Source organism: Bombus affinis, chromosome 14, assembly GCF_024516045.1.
Source record: "Bombus affinis isolate iyBomAffi1 chromosome 14, iyBomAffi1.2, whole genome shotgun sequence".
Taxonomy (NCBI): Eukaryota; Metazoa; Arthropoda; class Insecta; order Hymenoptera; family Apidae; genus Bombus; species Bombus affinis.
In genome coordinates, this window is record NC_066357.1 from 4,860,158 (window position 1) to 4,881,254 (window position 21,097).

Consider the following 21,097-nt stretch of genomic DNA (forward strand, 5'->3'; position numbering starts at 1 on the left):
ACAAACAGAATCTAACAGGTCTAGAAATCGATATAAAGATATCTGTGTCTAATTGCTTTTTTCAATTACATTTTTGCACTTCTAAATTTCTCACAAACAGAATGTAATTGATCTAGAAATCGATATAAAAATATCTGTATCTAATTGCTCCTTTGAATTACATTCTTGTGCGTCTACATTTCCTACAAGCAGAATCTAACAGGTCTAGCAATCGACATAAAAATATCTGTATCTAATTGCTCCTTTATACATTTTATTACATTTTTGCACTTCTAGATTTCTTCTAAACAGAGTCTAACTAGTCTAATAATCGATACAAACGTGTATAATTACTCCTTTGAGTTAGAAATTCCTGACATTCAATTGGAGGTTTATTAAACAGAAAGGAGGGAGAAGAAGGAAGAGAAGGGTTTCTAAGGAAAATAAATTCATCCTGAACGGCATACGTCGATCATCATACCTAAGCACGGAGTCGATCCTGCCCAATCCGATTACTGACCACAAGTGGATCCTGAGTAAGCTATTATGTCACCCTGCCATCCCTATCGACCTCTTAGCAAAGCCATCCTCCGTCTTTGACTGCGATCTAACCGCTGGAATCTGCCCGTTTACGAGCTGTCCTCTCAATGAGATTCGAGAGCACCAGTAATTTCATGCCTTTTAGCTACTACTCCGAGGATGGGACACCCTTCTCCTTTCTCCTTCTGCTACGGTGAATAAATTTCTGCGATTTCTCAGGCGGATTTTGATATACTACTTCTCAAAGTGTAACTTATTTTTGCTTCGATCTTTTTTATTTTTTTATTTTTTTTTTTTATTTTTTAATCGAATAATATGGAACCTTGAGACAGAACCTTGGTTATCTGAATTAATCAGAACATACATAGAATTTTGTAGACAACCAAACAATTTCGCTTTTATGCGACAGAAGTGTTATTTATCTATCCGTTTAGAAATCGGTTTCGCGCGTAATCACGCGAAATTTGGAAAATCGATCGACAACAATAGTCGACAACCGAACAAATTGTCAACAATATTATTCATTGATGGGTCGATTAGAAGCTCTAATTACACGTCAACTAGCACCGGCTAAATTGTTTTCGCTTTCGCGCTCACGCGGCCGCTTTCGTCGAAACTAATGAGAATCTAAATCGATTTACGAGCTTGCAAATGAGTTCGGCCCTGGTGTGTTTCCGATATAAGCGAAGGGCCGGCGGTTCCGCCGGCTGAAAGAGTAACTTGCAGACCCGTTTCCATCCACACTTTGACAGCCCTCCGATGTCGCCAAGTTCGGTTAATTTTCTATCGACGAATCGCGTCATTTCGTACGATTCCAGCTCCACAGACGATATTACGATCGTCAACTTTGAATAAGTCGCGTGCACTGACGATACGAAAAGAATCGCATCGGTTTACAAAGCTTATTCGTTGCAATTAGCTTCAATTTTCCAGTCAATCTTCTCACAGCGAATGAAATTGAGAAATGGAACTTATGGTCGATTTTCAAGATCAATTGGAATATTCGAATGGATATTTGGATCTAAGTAATTAAGAGAGAAATGAAACTTGCAGAAAGATTCATTTCGTTCATTAAATGTCGTAACAAGTACTTCACCTTCGACATTCTTTTATATTCTTACGTGTTACGTGTATTTTTAAATATTTCGCAAATGCATTTCATAATTTGTTCAATTAGATAAGCAATCGTGATATCGGATGTGATAGTAGTAGTGAAAGTGTAAGAAAGATGTAAAAAAAGAAAAATGCTTGTAAAAATGAAATTAACGCAGTTCAAGGCTCTTTATTTACAATATACAATGCAACATCCGTGAAATCGTCTGTGGTATTTAAGGATATAATATCTGCTCTTCGTAGTTTCATTCTCAGAATTGTCAGATTAGGAAAATTAATTTCAATTACAAGATTTTTACGTTCTTCGCGAATAAAACAGAGGAATATGGAAGTTACAGTAAACGATACTGCATACTAACGTGCTTTTCTGCTATTTGAAAAAATTTCCAGATGACGTAAACACAAAAATAAGAGCACGACGCTTTATCTTTCCTAATGTATTACGCACATTACACGATACTAGACAAGTGGAGCGTAAAAATAAGATTGCAGCAAAATAGAACTCTTTCTGTTCTGTTTCGCTTCGTTTAAACCTCAAATTCCAGAAAACAGGAATAACTCACCGATCCAAAGAATATAGCAATTTCCATTTTTCCAATGTTCCAGAAAACATATCGCAGAATGCCCAAACCGCTATCTCTGCTAATTCCACGCAATTCCTCTCCAAATTACAACCAACCCTCTGACGACTCCAACCAACCGTCTTCCATTAAAAGAATCTCACTCATCAAACCAAGAGGAAAAAAAATTGGGAAAAAATGTGCAGACGTCTCCGAATCTACCAGAATTCCACGCGAAAATCCTGCTTAACGTATCACCCAGCATTTTTGCACCTATCGTCGTCCCAGAGGACATCGTATCATAGACGCCGAGGAAAACAGAATGAGTGAGAGAGAGAGAGAGAGAGAGAGAGAGAGAGAGAGAGAGAGAGAGAGAGAGAGAGAATGGAGAATTTCTTGCGATTCTGCGAAATGAGAGAGTTTCGGGTATTCAAAAGCCGATTATCCGTCGAAGTAGCGATCAACGTGATCTCTGAAACGAGACAGTGATACAGATAGGGAAAGAGAAGCGGCGGCAGTCTACGTAAACTAGGAGGGCGGTTAGCGACGGGATTTATGCGCCTGCATTAATATGCAGCGTTGAGAATTTCAATGGCGAGGTTCTGTGAACCGTAGCGGGAGAAAGGAGCGAGCAGAGAGAATGGATATGGGATAAAGAGAAGGAGCAGGAACGAGGAAAGACGTTTAGGAGGGAAGGAGATGCAGTGAGATTCAGTTGAAAGCCAAACTCATAGATGATCAATACTTTCAACTGTACAGACGTGGTTGGGTAATAGGATAACGTCGAGAGCCATACGCCAGTCGAAGATGTACAGGGTGTTTAGCGGAATTAGGGAAATCCGTGAAGCGTGCAAGTGTATTTTATTACAGATTAATCGGTGCAGGTCAATGGCCTTGTATATTGTGCAGATTTTTGCAAGTGTCCATTGTATTTAATGTAAAGACGATTGAAGGCGCCAGGAGCTAGGCTATCTTTGTTGTATTGTTTATATTGTTTATATTGTTGGACTAATTCTGTCTCGATTTCTTCTGCTTAAACGCTGCTCGTGTTTTGAGGAACGTGTCACTATTCTCGCACCATGCGTGATTTGTTATTGATCGTCAATTATTCGTCCATTACGAAAGAGTATTATCAATACAATAAATATAAATAAATCATATATTGTGACAACGTTATTATATTATTTGGTTTACTTGATTGATTTTGACAGAGTCGGAGGAAATAATAATAATAATAATGAATTCAATATTCTAATAGTTTTCAGTTTAATTCAATTTATGTGTAATTAGTATAACATATTTGTAATTGTATTTGCGGATTATAAACTTTCTCAATCGCTGTTTGCGCTCTTTTAAACAATCCACGTTACTAGTTTCGACATACACTATCAGCCATAAGCGTTAGGACATCTAGGTAATAGTGTCCTGTTGGTGATATTTCTTGGAAAATTATAATAAATTACATATTCGTTTATTTTGTATTTTACATTATGAAAAGAACGTACGATGCGAATAAAATAAGAGCAAGATTAATTAATTACCAGAGAGTCGCTGGCAAGAGATTAGGATACACATGAACAGACATAACTAATGCAAAAGCATTCATTAGTTATATTTATTGGAAAATTCCAAGAAATTTCATTTTATTTAGTATTATTACAAGACACGTTCGATGCGAATGAAATAGGAGCAAAGCTCAGAGGAGCAATAGGAGGAGAGAGAGTCGTATATGGTCAGCCACAAGTAGTATAAGAACATCTAACCCTTATATTTCTTGAAAAATTCTAACCAATTCTACTTTATGCAGTACCTTACACGTTTATCTATAAAACACGTATATTGCTAATGAAATAACATATTCGTAATAAAATAAAATAAAATAAAAGCAATGAGAAACATTCAATTTGTACTAAATACCGATAGGTGTCTTAATACTTATGGTCAGTAACATAATTACTGTACCTATGAATTGTTATTTCTTCCAAAACTAACCAATAATAAAATACATTCAATATACGAAGATACCAGAAAAATGTCATTATGTCTTGTTATAAAAGATATTATAAAAAGTTCGCGCCTGGTTCAGTTAATTAGGACATCCAGCATGGATTTATTAGAATCGATAAAAATGAAATCCAAGCAGGTAGAATAAACAGAGATCGCTGTTCTTCTCTCTTCCCCTTTTCCAGTGAAAATCTTCGTTGCAACTTCTCGATTTCGAAAAATAGTGAACCGAATCTCGTCAAAATGGCGAGCTACGTTAACTAAAAGTCTTTTTCCACGTCGATTACAGGATATTCGAGCGTCCAATCGAAGAAACATTTTGTCCGTCGAAATGGATCGAATGAATCGCTCGACTCGTTTTTATATATGGATAATTGACAATTATAAATCGATGAACGTGCCGGTACACGGCTTTTGTAACGACGACTCAATAACTGGCTTATGGCTAAATCCGAGCAAAGCCAGGACCAGGCAAAAAATTCAATTACGATCACTCTGCGCGAGCCAGATAGCCCGGGTTATCTAGTTGGCCTCGTCCACAAAAAGCAATGCCTTCGATTCGATACTCACACTGTGCGTCGTCGATCCAAGAATCGACCGTGAAAAAGCTGAAAATTTTTTAGGCGACCGTACGTGTCCCCTAATTTTTCGATATTGTACGAGATGGAAAACGTAGTTTTGTTGGAAAAAATTCTAGCTTGGCGTTCTATGTTCATTTTCACGTGGATTCACCGGGAAAAATGACCGTATGGAATGTTAAAAAACAAAAAAAGGAAAAAAGCAAAGGAAGAAGATCGAAAGAAGCAGAAAGAGAACAATAGAATTTGTCCAAGAGAATTGCTTGCATAAGCCCAAGTGCTGATTCGATTCTTTTTGGCATTAAAAAAAATGTTGCTTTCTTAGAATATATTGGAAGTCAGACTAACATTAGTTAGTAGCCAATTTATAATAATTCAATTAAAATTGCATCTCATATTTGACTCAAACTGTAGCTTACAAGTAAATAGATACCTTGGTCGATTTTTAATAATAATAATATAAGATATATCATTAAAATATATGAATCAATGTGCTATGTTGTAATACTTTAGTTTATACATTTGTATGTACACACATAGACACATGATATTAATCAGTATGTACAAGGATTGTCCTAACTTATATAATTTTATCGTGGTCGCAAATGAGTAAACAACAACAACAAATGAATAAATAAATATTACTAACAATGAATTAATGGCAAACTAAGGATCAGAAGCATTTCTTACTATTTTCTTCTGCGATCGTCTACATTATATAAAATATAAATTATGTGAAATCTCATCGATGGTATTTCAACACGAGATAACAATACGTCCAAGCGCCAACTTTAAATGCTATCGATAGAAAATACCACGATCTCTTCATTAATCTGAAAGAATCCTCTCCATGGTAGCTACATATAGTTTGACACTTAAACGAGCTGACAAACGATCTCCATAAATAATAAAGCTACACTGACTCTTAAAGACAAGGTTTATCCTCTCGCAAGTACGCAAAATCCCGAGCATTTCCATTTATAACGTCGAAACAACGATGTTTCTTCAAAAACTAAGCAAGTGTCCACACACTTTCGAACAACCACATACACTATCACTGCTATTTATTAACCAATAATCGGAGAGAAAGAAAGAGAAAATATTTTAGTCATCTAATCAATCCAGGCGAAAGGAAAATCGAGATAATTCAATCCTCTAACGTCCCTCTGATCAAACCGTAAGAAAATTGAGTTCTATCCTCTGTGTCTAGTCGAAACATCGAACATTTACAAAGCAAACGACAGTGTGCCGAGCGATCTTTCGAAAGTCTTATAAGAGAATGATCGGAATCGCAGGACAACGTTTGAACAGAACATTTGGAAGCGGAGGGAACGCAAATAAGCCTGTGATTCTTGAAACGGTCGGTTCTTCGAACGACAGGAGTCTTTGGTGGTGGTAATCCGGCGCCTGGTGGAAATTCAACGGCTCTGGCAAACGCCGAATCCGCTGAGATCTGTTTGTACACGTTACACAGCAACGATTGACCGTGGGTAATTGGTATTTCGTTCGCAGATATTCCGTTTTCCAGATTATTATAGCCGATAGGTACGTCGAAACGATCGCCTGTATCTGTTACCGAGTCACCACATAGAAGAAGAACCGATCGAAGATCAAATAACTGCGTTTCTCCTGTAATTTCAAGGTAAATTAAATCGGATGGAGATGTGTTTGATGGGGAATAATGTCTCCCGGTGTTTGGTCGCTGTCTGTGCGAACCAGTTCGTACCAGGTTCCACGAGGTTGTTCCTTAAGTTACGGAAATTTAATTCAATCAAATATCGTACCAAACGAAGTGAATCGCGTTTCTAGCGTACATGATGTTTGGATTACGTAGTAATCGTATGGAGAAAGTATCACGATTCGGTTTTCGTTGAGTTTTCTCAAGCGTAGTGAGAATATTTGGTTGGCTAAATTTACAATTCATTCCTCTCGTAAGGTACTATGCTGAGGTAGTAAATCTCTATCTTATTTGAAAACGTTATCTGAAAAATAAAACGATGTTATACCGTGGTTGAAAACCGTTGATTATTGTTTATACGTATAGAGTGGCGAACTTGTATAAATAGTAAAAAATGCTACTGATAATTCAGTTGCAATTATTCGTCGTTCGTTTATTCTACATATATTTTGAATAATCGAACGTCATATATTTCCTTAGTATAATATCGTATTCCATAGTTTAATGATACCAATTTAGAGAAAAGCGGTACATATTTTACGCGAGTTGTAAAAACAAACTGTTACTCAGTGTATATGTATATTCACTAACAATCAAACATTTGGAATCATAGAACATTCGACAGGAAATTCAAGAATTTGAAACAAAGTCCAACTAGAATTCTTCCATCCGTATGCGGTACTATTCAGTAAAAAAGTTCGTAGAAAATAGAGAAAAGTAACATCGATATGTCTGAAATTAATTTCCAACTACCAACAAAGTTAGCAGAAAATTCGATATAAGACGGTAGACGCAGAGTACTATCATCTGAAATTACATCGGTCGACAGAGTTTTCAATGAAACGATTCCATCGTAATAATTCGACGACATTTTACATTCTCTTTCTCTTCGGGCACAACAGTTTTAAGTACTTCGCAAACGTTATCGCGTTGTCAGCGATTCAAAGTTGCAGGGATTCTACTCGAGCATAGAGCATAGAATACACCACGTCAACGATGGAACACGTAACATTTGCAAAGCACTTGGACATCTGGATTTGTTGGAGAGTACTATAACTGTAGAAGTGTTCGAGTAGCAAGTGATATAGCCGCTCTCGACGCTTTACGCTTTACGAGGATTTACTTTTACTACCACAAAAAGCTAACCCAGATGATCATCCAATTAAATTTAATTGCAGAAACACGCAACTATTACTTGCACAGGTAAAATTCGCCCGCCCTCCCTCCTTTCCCAAGATGCAGTTAAACGCGGGACATTTCCACGACTAATTCGAGGAATTCTTTGCGTCACGAACGAGGTTGCTTTAAATAAAACACAGATTACAGCGATGTCGAATAATTTGATGTTCGAATAATTTTCTCAGCGAAATTTATTTCATATTTAATCACGTGGACAGTTCGTACGTGGCTTCGTAAATATATTAAAATGTTGATTATTTTTTGAGTCGTATTTGATTTTGATTAAAGCTTTCAATTTGATTTCTAGGTCGAGTGAAATTTTAGTAAAGAAGGTCTGTACGTGCGTGCATCGAACATTTACTCTATGTTAGTACGTGTTACTTATAAAAGCTTGGATATATTCATAATGAGAAATTTGAAAATTCCACTGAAAGTGACGTAAGTGACAGAATTTTTCATTTAATCCCTGGATAAAGTTACAATTTAACAGAAAAATCTGTATGCTTCTAAATGTACGGAGGCTACAGTCACGAGAACGTTACACGAGAACAGTTTTTTAAATTCAGCACGATGCCGATCAATTTCCTGTTATCAAAATTTTCCTCTCGTTTAGTTTTCATCTTGTTGTATATCAAGATATTGCCTCCTAATTATTCTCTTTACAAAACGTCATCAATCATCTACTTTTAGAAAGCATCGTTTTCATCTTAACAGATTCCTTTCGTTTTTAACGATATTCATTTCGCTACGCTCATAAATTAAAATACTATATCTTAGTCGTAAAGCAACATTCGACAAAAATATACTCATCATATTTAGTTTGTCTCCGGTAATCTTCATACATGTACAAAAGCTTGGAAATTCATCGAGAAAATTGTTTGTCCATAAATAAACAAATAAAGAAAAGAAGAACGAGCAAACAAATTCCGTCATATTTCATACAACGACAAAACAATCAGACCGGATAATTCAATATCTACTAAAAACAGAGACAATGGCTGATAAATAAAATTCTCGTTCCATATGTGACCTTTAGCCTCGTTTATTTAGTTTCGCAATTAATCTCACGAACGTTGTCGATTTTCTAAGTAATGAAAAGCCGCGTTTACAGGATTTCAAGCGTCCTGGAATAAAATAATCCAGCGTACCGAAGGTAACACGGTTCAAATCGCGACTTCTCAACCGTTCGATAATCGATCGCTCTTAATCGTCGCTGGAAATCCGTACGTCGCGCGGCGATATCAACGTCGCTTTCAGTTCCGCTTCCGATATCGACTTTCGCCGTGTAGTTACGGCTTCTAAACTTCGCGAATTCCCCCGATCGACTATTCTGCCGCATTCAGATTGACCCTATAAACCGTTCGACCGGAAGAATACGTTTCACCAGTCGAATTTGCATCGGCAGCCAATTAGATCGATCATTCTTCGACGTGTTTCACTCCTCAGCAAGCAATTTTTCGTTCTAACGTCTTTCAACCGGCGCGCGTAACTTGCGACGTACAGCAACAAAGGGATTTTCTTTGACGAAAATTTCCTGCAATTCTGTGCGAATCATACGATATCATTTTTTTTTCTTTTAATTTAAGGGATGATGTATGTCTTAATTCTAAAGTTTAAATCGGATGAGGATACGAAACGGTTAACTTTTCTAAATAAAAGTTGTTTACCGAGTTTTTGATCTTTCGATGATCTTACTTTCTGTTTCAACGTTAACACTTCAATGCTGTTGCAAAAGTTCCGTGATAACAGCTATTTTCAGTTACATCGACAAAAGTGCCGAAGAATCGTTCAATTTTTATTGAAAAGCTCACGGGGCGATTAAACGTATCAATTTGGTAAATTACGTGCAACGTTGAGAAAACTGTGCCGCTACTAAGTTCAACAATTTCGATAATTTAGGGAAAATCGTGTCACCGCGACGAGGGAATATTGATTAATCGAACTCTGCGTTATCTAAGGATGTGAAGTTGTGAAACTCAAGTGATAATTAGGTGACTGATTTTCAACATAAAATGACATTTAACCTGTCCACGAAGAGAACTCGAATTTCGATAAATGCAAATTCAAATTAACTGTGAAACGATTTGATAGAAACTCTAATCTTCTAATTATCTAAAAGTTTAGTGAAAATTCACTGACAAGTTATTAAACTCTGAACAATAGTTCTTCGTATTTTATATAAAGAAATTTCAAATAAAATACAATAACGTAACGAGTATATAATAATTAAAATAAATGACCACCATTTACATCATATCACGTAATAATAAAGGAATGGTCTCTGAAGAGTAGCAATTTAATATATTTGACGTGAAAACAGATAATAATATGCAACATAAATTAGGATATACAGCGCCTATCGTGCTAACGGAATGCAGATCATTAATATTATTAATGTTGAAAACAGCATTTGTACTCACGTAGAAACCTTAAACGTCGCGAATTAATGCACCTGGTCCACAATGTATTCGCAAGAACAAATAGATCGTCCTCAGCTAAGCTTCAGAACATGGAAGCTTCTTTGAACGATGAGCATGGAAGTGGTCTTGCAAGTCGTAAGCACGCGCAACGCACAAACCTGCAATTAAACGTGCAAATTAGAAAATCTACTTAAAATATCGACAATTGTATTAAAAAAGTTATCCCGCAATAGTGATTAAAAGCTTTTTTATTTTTTATAAAATATCGTATAGATACAGTTGCATATGTATGTTTTCCGACAATTTTATGTTGGTTGACACACTTTCGATTCAAAGAAATACAAAATTAGTATTAGTATTTATATATTGATTTTAATACGTAAAAGCTGTTGTGGTTATTTATACATTTATGGAAAATTTGTTAAAGTGCAACCAAATAGACATACGAGATATTCAAAATAATATTTAGCGGATGAGGCAAACTTTAATTTCATTTTTATATTTTCTGTTGAGTTGATGAAAATATGAATCTGCATAAAAATCCGCAGTATAGAAAACACGTTAATGTCAATGGAATTTGAAGAGTGCCAATTGTTATGATCATTATATTCGATATTAAACGAATAGTAAAAATGTTATCGTTTGCAGCAGTTATAAGTAACATTGTGTGTATTATTCAGAAGAAGATGATATTTTTAAAAATTCGCATAGGGTGAAATTCCACCCCTTTAACGGTTTTAAGGTTTAAATTTCTAAAAGCCTCGAAGGTTTAAAATTCGCGGTGATTAAGAATTTAAAAATATTAGTAGACTGGTTCTTATAACTCATCGTTGCACGTAAATATGTATTTGATATTCATGTGGCAGATGATTAATTTAAGAACGATAACATTCGAGATATTTGAATTTCGAAGGTTGTATTATTACAGGATTTAGAGTGCTTGCTGCCTTCAGATGTAATCCACGTCCTTTTGAACTGAATTTCAACGTTTCCCTGGCATTACACCCAGCTTCGCTAGGGATCTAATGACACGTCGTTAGACTTGCCAGAACGACACGGTTTAAATCCACCAGCTTTGAATATACTCAGCTACAACTGTATTCAATCAAATGAAACCTAAACGAAGATAAATGTACTAATTTCATTAAAATGTCTATCAATATTTATACGTATTTTACAAATTCATAAGAAAAAATTTCCCAAACTAACTGATGTAATTTATAAACAATTAAATGGCCAATTGGTCGCCGATACGTATTAGTCGCGTGAATATTCAAAATTTAATAATATTAAATTTAGCTTACGTGATATTAAATCATCAAAATTCCGACGAATTTTGTCTACGACAAAACTGATAATCGATAAAAATTTTAATGCGATTAATTCACTCCTTAACAGATATAATTCATTCATGAATACGTACGAAATATTCAATACATTTAAATAATAATTCACATTTAACAAATGTAACAAGTATGACATTTAATCCTACATAAGACAAGTAACGATTAATCTAATCAATTAATTTCTACGTTCTTTATCAATAAAAAAAAAAAAAAGAAAAAATAATCTACATTTTAATAAACCTACACACCTATACTATAGCTACTTAATATTTAATAAACGTAACAAATACAACACTTGATAAATTGTAAATATTATAAGTAACAACCAGCCTAACGAATTAATAGCTTTCCTCATTACTGTCCAAAATGAAGCAAAGAAAAAGCTGCCTCCTTCTCGTTCATTCGCGATCCTCACCACCTGGTTCTAGCCAGACCATGTTCCCTTATCGATTGGCCGCTAATTATGAATTTTTCCGGATTTTCTCGCGGAAACCGATCCTCCCAGTCTCGGATGAAGCTAACGGGACCGGTGACACGGTACGACGCAAACGGTGTTAATTAAAACGGCTTAGTAAACCTCGTTATCGAACGAGTCGTTAGCAACTTTGCTGGCTGTCGACAGTCTCGTTCGCCCTCGCGTCGATCTAGTCTTATTTCCTTACGATATCATAAGCTGATCTCGTAAGCTACGAGTCGGCCGTGCGTATTTGGTATTAATTATTCCCGGAATCACGATTACTCGGCTCGTCGAGTTTGCTTGTTCAATTACGCAGGTGATCGAGAGGATTTTCATTGTGTGGATAATTAAGTTTCATGATCTCCATTGAAATTTTAAACGGCTATATCTGCACACCGATTTAACGCCCGGAACACGTACACGAAATGATTCGCCAAAGTATTCGAACATTTATCAGAGGCAACTTTCGTGATGCAATTGCACGTGTTAGATAAAACATTTCGTAATTTCATTAGCACTGTAACGAGACACGACTATCGTGATCATGTCGGTAAAGTTTAAAAATTTATATAGAAGTCACGAGGTATTTGTTATAAACATATATGTAGTAAACAGTTAGTATACAGCATCTTAAACGCATAGTATGCATTAAAAAATGGCACCACTGAATATCCAGGCTTATTGATAATAATCTGCTCAACACGATTATTCGATACCACTACTCGATATTAGTCAATAAATTTACAATACTATTTGAATATTTTCGTGATCTCTGTCGAATATGCGCATACTTGATACACTAAATATTTTATAATTTGTGTTACGCGTGTGTAATATATAATATATTACACAGTGAACCTGTCTATATACTCACATATATACTCGCTGTCTATATTACATATACATTATGAGATGAGTACTATGTCGTGGTTAAACATAACATTTCAGTTTAAAAGCTTACCAATGCCGAAGAAATTCATTTTTATTCTTTAACCTCGACTACAATTACCAAAGAATTCTCGGATTTTAATCGTTTCGATTTTTGCACTTATCAACGATACAGGACCTCTTGTGATAAAATTAATGTTTCATGCTAAATTAAGAAACTCTCTACGATCTCTACTAAACTGTACTACAGCTTCTTTAAAATCTCTAAAGAGTACAGAAGTCACTTTATTCCTGCACCACGCGTATCAAAACACAACGTAACTTAATTATCCCCCTAAAAAAAAAGAGGGGGAAGAGGAACGACACCGGATTAACTCTTCTCTGTTCATCATGAACGATCTCATAAATGACGAGGAACCGGCAAAGGCTCGCACAATTACACTAGCGTGTCTTTCCTACTTTTAATTAAATCCTCCATAATTCAACTAAGATCCTCTCTCGTCGGGAAGCGAATGGCAAGCAAGACAGACACTGTCGTGGCGAGTTGTCGTTCATGAAACGGCATAAATGAACGAGTAAGTCTATAAGAAAGAGTGCAAGGCGGTGGACGGGGGGCGATTAAAATTTATGGTATAATTACAGCCCGGTATCGTTCAAGCAACGAAGAAAAGAGAGTAAAAAGAGAAAAGAAAGAAGGAGGGAAAAAAGGACGAGACGAAGAAAGGAGGATCAAACAGACGAGCTTGTAATCACAGTCACTACAGGGCTGACTCGCGCCTTGTTAATTACACCGTGCCACGAGTTGTAAGCGTTTAGCCGGTGTCTTTTTAAATTAACAGCGAGAAGTCGAGGTTAAAGAAGAGTCGCGTGGTGTTGAATGTAAAGCGATTCGATTCAAGTTGAAAGAAGAAGCGGATGAGCTATGAGTTACGAGCAGGCTGCGCAGTTTCATGCAAATTTATATTTTAATGAATGCAAGTCAAGAGATAGCAGTTAAATAGAAATTTATTTTACACTCTAGATGCTACATAGTTTTATCATTTTCCATGTTTTTTTTTTATATTTGCGGGTGTTGTACGCATTCGATATAATTTCTTATAAATTCGATATAATTACGAGTCGCGAATGAACCGCGATTTTTCTGCAAATTTGTGTCTTTACGATAATTCAAGAAATAAGCGTCTCAAGCTCCTAAATATAATAAAAATAGAAATTTGTTTCACATATTAGATATTATATAATTACTCAATTTGGGATATTTTTTGTATTTTTGAGTGTTATATGCGTTCGATATAATTTCTTACAAAATGTACCAGAAAATTAGCAATCTAACGACGAGTTGTGAGTAGATAGGTCTTTAGGCAAATTTGTACTTTAAATGGAAATAATTAAAGAGACAGAACGTACAGTGTATTGTAACTTTTATGTGTATTTTGTGTTGGTTTTAAATTTTCAATTTTACTAACACAATAATCATAGTCTTTAGTTATGGCGCAAACAAAATTCCAAAATATTTTATACAATACATGTAAACTCGTGCCATAAGTAAACACAGACAAATCCAAGAAATAATGTCGTGAGAAATAAAGGATGACAGAGGGTTGGTTGCTTAAACTCCTGCGTTTTGTCAGATTCCGTCAGATTATATGAAATTACATCGTCGCGGTGTCGTGGCCGGAGATTAATTTTTATAGCGCCGCGTACCTGGTCTATCGCCACTCTATGTTAACTTCTAATTGCAAATTGAATCGAGGATCCTTCAAATCGAATCCTCGATATTTTTCACGAAGTTTACGAAATATTCGCGTGTGATTTTTCCCCTCTTTTGGAAACTGCGTTTCGACAGCGTTTGATTTCCTCAAATGTAGCTCCTCTTTTAGATTTGTCCCTTTTTCTTTCTGTTCAATACCAGACGAGTAAACTGAAGACGTTTTTCCTTACTCACACGCTATCACTTACGAGCAGACTGTGAATTTCTACGTGGAAAAGCCGCGAATTTTTATGAATATAATTAAAAAAGATGGAACCTAGTCTTATCTATTAAATAAATAGGGTGGTTGGTAACTGGCGGTACAAGCGGAAAGGGGGTGATTCTACGCGAAAAAAGAAGTCGAAAATGTAGAATAAAAGTTTTTCGTTTGAGGTTTTGTTTTCGAGAAAATCGACTTTGAATTTTCGCTCGGTACGCGTGCACTTTATCACGTCCCGTTATAACGGATCTCACTGTAGATCGTTGTCTCGATGGATATTATCGTAGTTTAAGTTTGTTTTTGCTGTAACGGAAAATTAGGGATACATAATGAAATAATATGAAGTAATCATAAAGTTTATTATTACAAAAATTGCTGAAAATGTTGCCCATTCTCTTCTAATTAAACACTTTCTAACGTATTCGATTGAACGAACTTAAACTGCGATAATATCCATCGAGACAACGATCTACGGTGAGATCCGTTATAACGAGACGTGATAAAGTGCACGCGTACCGAGCGAAAATTCAAAGTCGATTTTCTCGAAAACAAAGCCTCAAACGAAAAATTTTTATTCCATATTTTCGACTTCTTTTTTCGTGTAGAATCACCCCCTTTCCGCTTGTACCACCAGTTACCAACCACCCTATGTATTCAATAATTTATACTTACAATATTAACTATCACTAATATATACAAAATAGAGCTACACCTACTACATGTTATACAGACTATATTTGATATATTTCTATAAATAACAAAATCAAAATGAAATTGCACACTAGGTTTTACCACCTCCAATAAACAAAATGCATGTCCGTGAAAATGTCTGCCGCACTTTGTAACGTGTTGAGAATTTGAAACGTGAATAGCGAACTTTTCCTTAAACGGCGCTAGCGAAATAGTCAAGTACATTAGTTTCACACGTATGTCATTTTATTCCTGGCGCTTCGTATCAATTTCACACAATTTTCAGCTAAAATATTATATTATTCGGCCATTTGCAGAACAATTTTTCTGAAACCTTCTGACTTTCACGTGCGAATGAAATAGGATACCTTTGAAGGAGAACCATTGTGTGAACGCATGCAAACGACAAAGAGCAAAATTAATTATTTATCTCCTCGCTTCATTCATGCTTCACCACCGTATCAATTTGATACACAAGGGGCGCGTTAAGTCGCGAAAATGAGGGACGGTGGAGACTTAACACTACCATACCAGTCAAATTGACTGGTTTTACAATTTTATTTTAAAATTCTTACTTCATGTTATATATTTTTCTCCAATGATGTAATGACTTTCGCAACGATAACTAAAAGAATAATATAATGAGTTTTATTTTGTTTTTTATATATTCAAACTGAAAATAATTTTGTACCAAGGTTATTTAAACCAATACCAGTGTAAATGACTGGTACTTGTCAAAGTGTAAAAGGGTGCTGCAATCCGTTTATCGAGCCCCAATTAACCAGTTTCCTCGTTTTGTATAACTCCCCACACGTTTTGAAAATTTTTACCGCGTATCATTCAATATAATGATATCAGTTATCAGAAAAATTCCGGATCGATCGCTAGATCGCTAGATGCTAACACTAGCAATACCACACCAGTCAAAATGATTGGTTCGACAATTTTATAAATGTGTCAATCCTCGTTTAAAGATCATGATCCTAGATGGATTAATAATACCAAAAATGTACTATATAACATGGAATTCCTTCTGTAAGAAAGTAATAAATCAATAAATATACAAATATTTTATTATTACGTATTTTTTTAAAGACCAGTCATTTTGGCTGGTGTTGGTAGAAATAGCTTCGCGTTAACTATCGGTAGTTCTGGTGTTAAACCGCCGGTTTTACCACAGTTCCCCTAAAAGTATCACGACAGTGAAGCTTCCTTAAATTTCATAGATTGCTAATAAAATTTCGAAACGCTTCGTATAAAACACGTAACATACCTATTCGTAAAACGCGTCAACAAGTGTTCGAACACTTTTATGAGCCATCCTGTGTAGACAAACAAGGACAGATAACGAAATTCATGGAAACAGGAGATCGAAATAACAGGAGGCGAGGGAAGAAATAATTTGAATAATAGCAGGAAACGCGATTTGTATTCACGCATAAAACAGAGCGTAAACCGCGAGGTAATTTCAGCAGCAATCAACCATGAAATTTAATTCGAGCGTGGCGTGTCAGCCCACTGATCTAACAGATTGAAAACTCTGTTTTGTTGAACGTTGCCGCCGCTTTTTCCGCATTGTTCTGGCACGCGCCGCTCTTGCACGCGGATTTTCCTAATTACTAATTGGGCTGACGAGTTAATTCGCCGAACGTTAACGATTCCATTCATCTCTCGATTTTCGATTTCCAAATCTATCGCGAACAAAGCGAAGGGATGCTCGACAACGGGAAAGCTCTTTGTTTATGCCGGTTTTCACGCCAAGTATCTCTACACAAATAACGCTGGAAATTAACAGAAACATTAAAAATATTTATCGCAATTACATTCGTTATCAATGGCTGTTCATTGAAGAAGTCAAACAACGTGTTACAGGTGAAAATGTACGAATAAGTAGACGATCGACAGGTTTAACTTTCGAAAAAAGATTTTCTCAAGATTATTACCCACCGAGTTCTCGGTCCAGAATTTCACGCAAAGAGCTCGATATTCGAAACGACAGAAAATTATTATTAAGCTTGGAATTTTAAAGTTTAAGCCTTAACGATACCAGCATTGCACAGCTTGGAAGATAATTTACGAAACTTCAGTTGAACGTTAAAATTCTTAACGTCCTTAAATTAAACTAATTTCTTCCAATAATTACAAAACAGGACCTACCCTTTAATATCGCTTTATTAAATACCTATAGCCTGCAATATATTAATAAAGCTGAAGCCAAACCGATGTATAGCAATATAATATGATGGTAAATAATCAATTAAAAAAGAACAAAATACAAAAATCCTCGACGAAGAGTAGGAAATGGATCGGTAAGCCGAAGAACAGACAAAACGTTTGCATCATAAACGCGGTTCGTAACTCACAATGTTAACGATTCGTGAACTTTTGAGCTCGCCATGGCGGAGATTTATCGCCGTGTCGAATTAACCGGTAGATGAAAATTCGTGGATATCGGCGGAGAAATCGGTTTCTAAAGAAACGGGTCAGAGACGCACGGCTTTCACGGGCTGCCTATGAGTTACGCGCGTTCCACGCCAAATCTGATTTAGAGTTTCGACTTTAACGAACGGTGAAACGATTCCGCGAGGCTCGCTCGCCTATAAATTTCAATGGGACAGGCCGTCTCTCGTTGACGAAATATTCCGGCTGGATGAAAGCTCGAGCGACTCGTAGAAAAATTTCCACCGGAATATACGGTGAATGGTTTTTTAGGGTTCAAGTGTTTCTTCGATGGCAGAAACGACGATTGAAACGTTGCGCGTCGCGTTTCCGACTCAGATTTTTCACTCGCAGATTCTCACAAAGTAGAATTATTTAATTTTAATGACAGATCGCAAAGTGAAAATAATATTTGGCGCGAATAAAATATAGAATGAACCAGGTTAATTGCAGTGCGGTGATATTTCACCGATCACACGGTATATCAATTATAAATATATGAAAGGTTTTATAAAGTTTCTTAGAATTTCAAAAATTCTGTTGGTATCTCGATGATAGACATTTTTGTACAGATGAAATTTTGTACACTTAAATTAAATGGAATAAAGCTTGTTGTAATTTTAGATTGTCATAAGTAAATGAAATATTTGGTAAAAATTCTATAATTGTGAATGTTCGTATTTTTTAATATCTGAAATTTAGTTTGTTCTATGAAAGTGGAGTTCTAATTATGTCAAGCAGTATGTATTTCGGGTTCGCTGTTAAGTGGAACAATGTCAGAGGTCTGAAGCTTGCACAAGTAGGTTGGAATGTACTTCAGAAAATTCTGCTTCTGCGAAGCTTTCTAATTTCTATTGTGCATATATTTTAAACATTTACATAACGATTTCTCCGATCGCTTAATTTTTTTCATTGATATTTTTCAATGAATATTTCTATTTATTATAAAGAGATATCCCAATTTTTTAAATGTATGTTATTTTCTTGATAGTCACTGCAGATTCGAGGTGTCATCGAGCGCTCGAAATCAAATACTACAGATTTGCATAAAATTGCTACAAAAATTCGTACAGAGACTTCTCTCTAAAATCTCTTAAAATTTGATCGTGCGTCAAAAATTAATAGAAATTAATACACGTTTCTAATCTAACTTAATCCTCTTTCTTCGATAATAATTCCCTGAAATTTCACTTACCTACCCCAAAATAATTTTACCATTTAATAACGCAGTTTCTCGTTCAGCTTCCATATTTTGCGCAAAAATTTGCATAGAAATTTCTCTACAAAATCTCCTCAACTTTCGTCGTACATCAGAAATTAATACACATTCCTAACATAGCTTAATCCTACTCTTTCGATAATAATTTCTGCAAACTTTTATTAACTTCACTGCGAAAACAATTCCGCCAGTTAACAACACAGTTTCACGTCCACTTTCCACATTTTATACGAAAATTCGAATAGAAATTTCCATATAAAATCTCTTCAAATTTCATCGATAATAATTAATACACATGCCTAATTTAATTTAATCCTCTCTTTTCAGAATAATTTCTCCATTACCTTCATCCCCCAAAACAATTCCGCCATTTAACAACACAATGTCGCGTTTAGCTTTCACATTTTGTAGAAAAATTTCGATAGATTTTTCTCTATAAAGCCTCTGCGAATTTCATTGATAATAATTAATCCATATTGTTAATTTAATTTAATCTTCGACAATAATTTCTCCAAACTCTTATTGCTTCCATCCCTCAAAACAATTCCGCCATTTAACAACACAGTCTCGCGTCTAGCTTCCACATTTTGTAGAAAAATTTCAGTAGATTTTTCTCTATAAAGCCTCTGCGAATTTCATTGATAATAATTAATCCATATTGCTAATTTAATTTAATCTTCGACAATAATTTCTCCAAACTCTTATTGCTTCCATCCCTCAAAACAATTCCGCCATTTAACAACACAATGTCGCGTCTAGCTTCCACATTTTGTAGAAAAATTTCAGTAGAATTTTCTCTATAAAGTTTCGATAATAATTAATCCACATTCCTAATTTAATTTAATCCTACTCTTTCGATACTAGTTTCGCTAAACTTTCGTCGTACGCTTCACCCCCTAAAACAATTCCGCCATTTAACAATACAGTTTCACGTCCAGCTACCACCGCACTTTGCCTCTTTATTTTATATTTCATTATTCTTACACCTTCGACCGTGAAACAGAGATTCAGTCGTTTCAATTTGTCAAGCTCGAATTCCTCCGCCTCTTATCGCCCGCGTCCGCCCATTGTCTTGGGGACCTCGATCCCCGAAACAAAGTTCATAGAACGAGTTCGACGTCCGCGAATTTTCCCCCCTGCTTCTCCTTTAATTACGCTTAAACGATCCAGCGAACGTTGGACCAGGGAGTTTCGTGGATGCGAGCCAGACAATTATGGTTGGCGGAACAATCGAAACGCCGAGCGACTCAGCGACCCTCGCTGTCGATGACAGGTGGGTGATCGACGGTGCTCAGGACGTGTTTTAAAATGTGTCTGAAGGCAGCACGGAATATTGTCTGTTTGCTGGATAGATGATTTTTATAAACGTGCAGTTTTAATTTAGAAAAGAATCGGATTAACGAAGATACGAGTTCGCGAGAAACATAGGAAATTGTTTTACGTATACACGGTGAATCGTCATTGTGTTGTTAAATTATGTATAAAACTTTGTGCAAAAGGCAGCCTACAAAATGTACATTTAATATTTAACCTTCTAGGTATGTAATTGTTCTTGGCTTATCAAAAAGATTGCCTGATGAAAATTCTATTTAATAAGTGTCCTCATAGTGAACGAAAAATAGGAATAATAGAATTGGCAAGTGCAGGTATACGTAACGCCAAAACGAGCTTCCATTTCCGATTCTGACCTATGGATTTGGTAAAATCGTGCAAAGATAATATTGCAAATTATGAATCGTATCGACAAATACTTGAATACAGTGAAAAGTAGGCAGTTGCCAAATGGCCATCAGCTTTTTCTCCTGGTTATAACTGGAATATGAATTTTTCTGCATTATTATAGGAAATTTCTAAATGGGAGAATGCGCAGGATTATACAATACAGTGAACCTATAACACTCGTTATAACATTTAATAAATAAAACAATCATCTATAACAAAATATAGCAAACTCCACCTTCTTAATTACACGCATAGAGATATGAATTTTCATAAATAACTACAGTCCTATGACGAAGATAAGCAAAATGTAGCCCA

The 21,097-nt window shown here is 35.7% G+C and overlaps 1 protein-coding gene across 3 annotated transcripts in view; it reads right to left on the reverse strand.

Annotated features, from left to right (window-relative positions):
* The window catches only part of LOC126923888 (poly(rC)-binding protein 3), a 326,340-nt gene that overhangs the window by 174,964 nt on the left and 130,279 nt on the right, over positions 1 to 21,097 (reverse strand). For all 3 annotated transcript variants that reach the window (XM_050737807.1, XM_050737802.1, XM_050737806.1), the window contains one exon: positions 10,052 to 10,209. The gene's annotated coding sequence lies outside the window, so the exon portion shown is untranslated. Of the gene's footprint in view, positions 1 to 10,051; positions 10,210 to 21,097 lie in introns of those variants that run through there.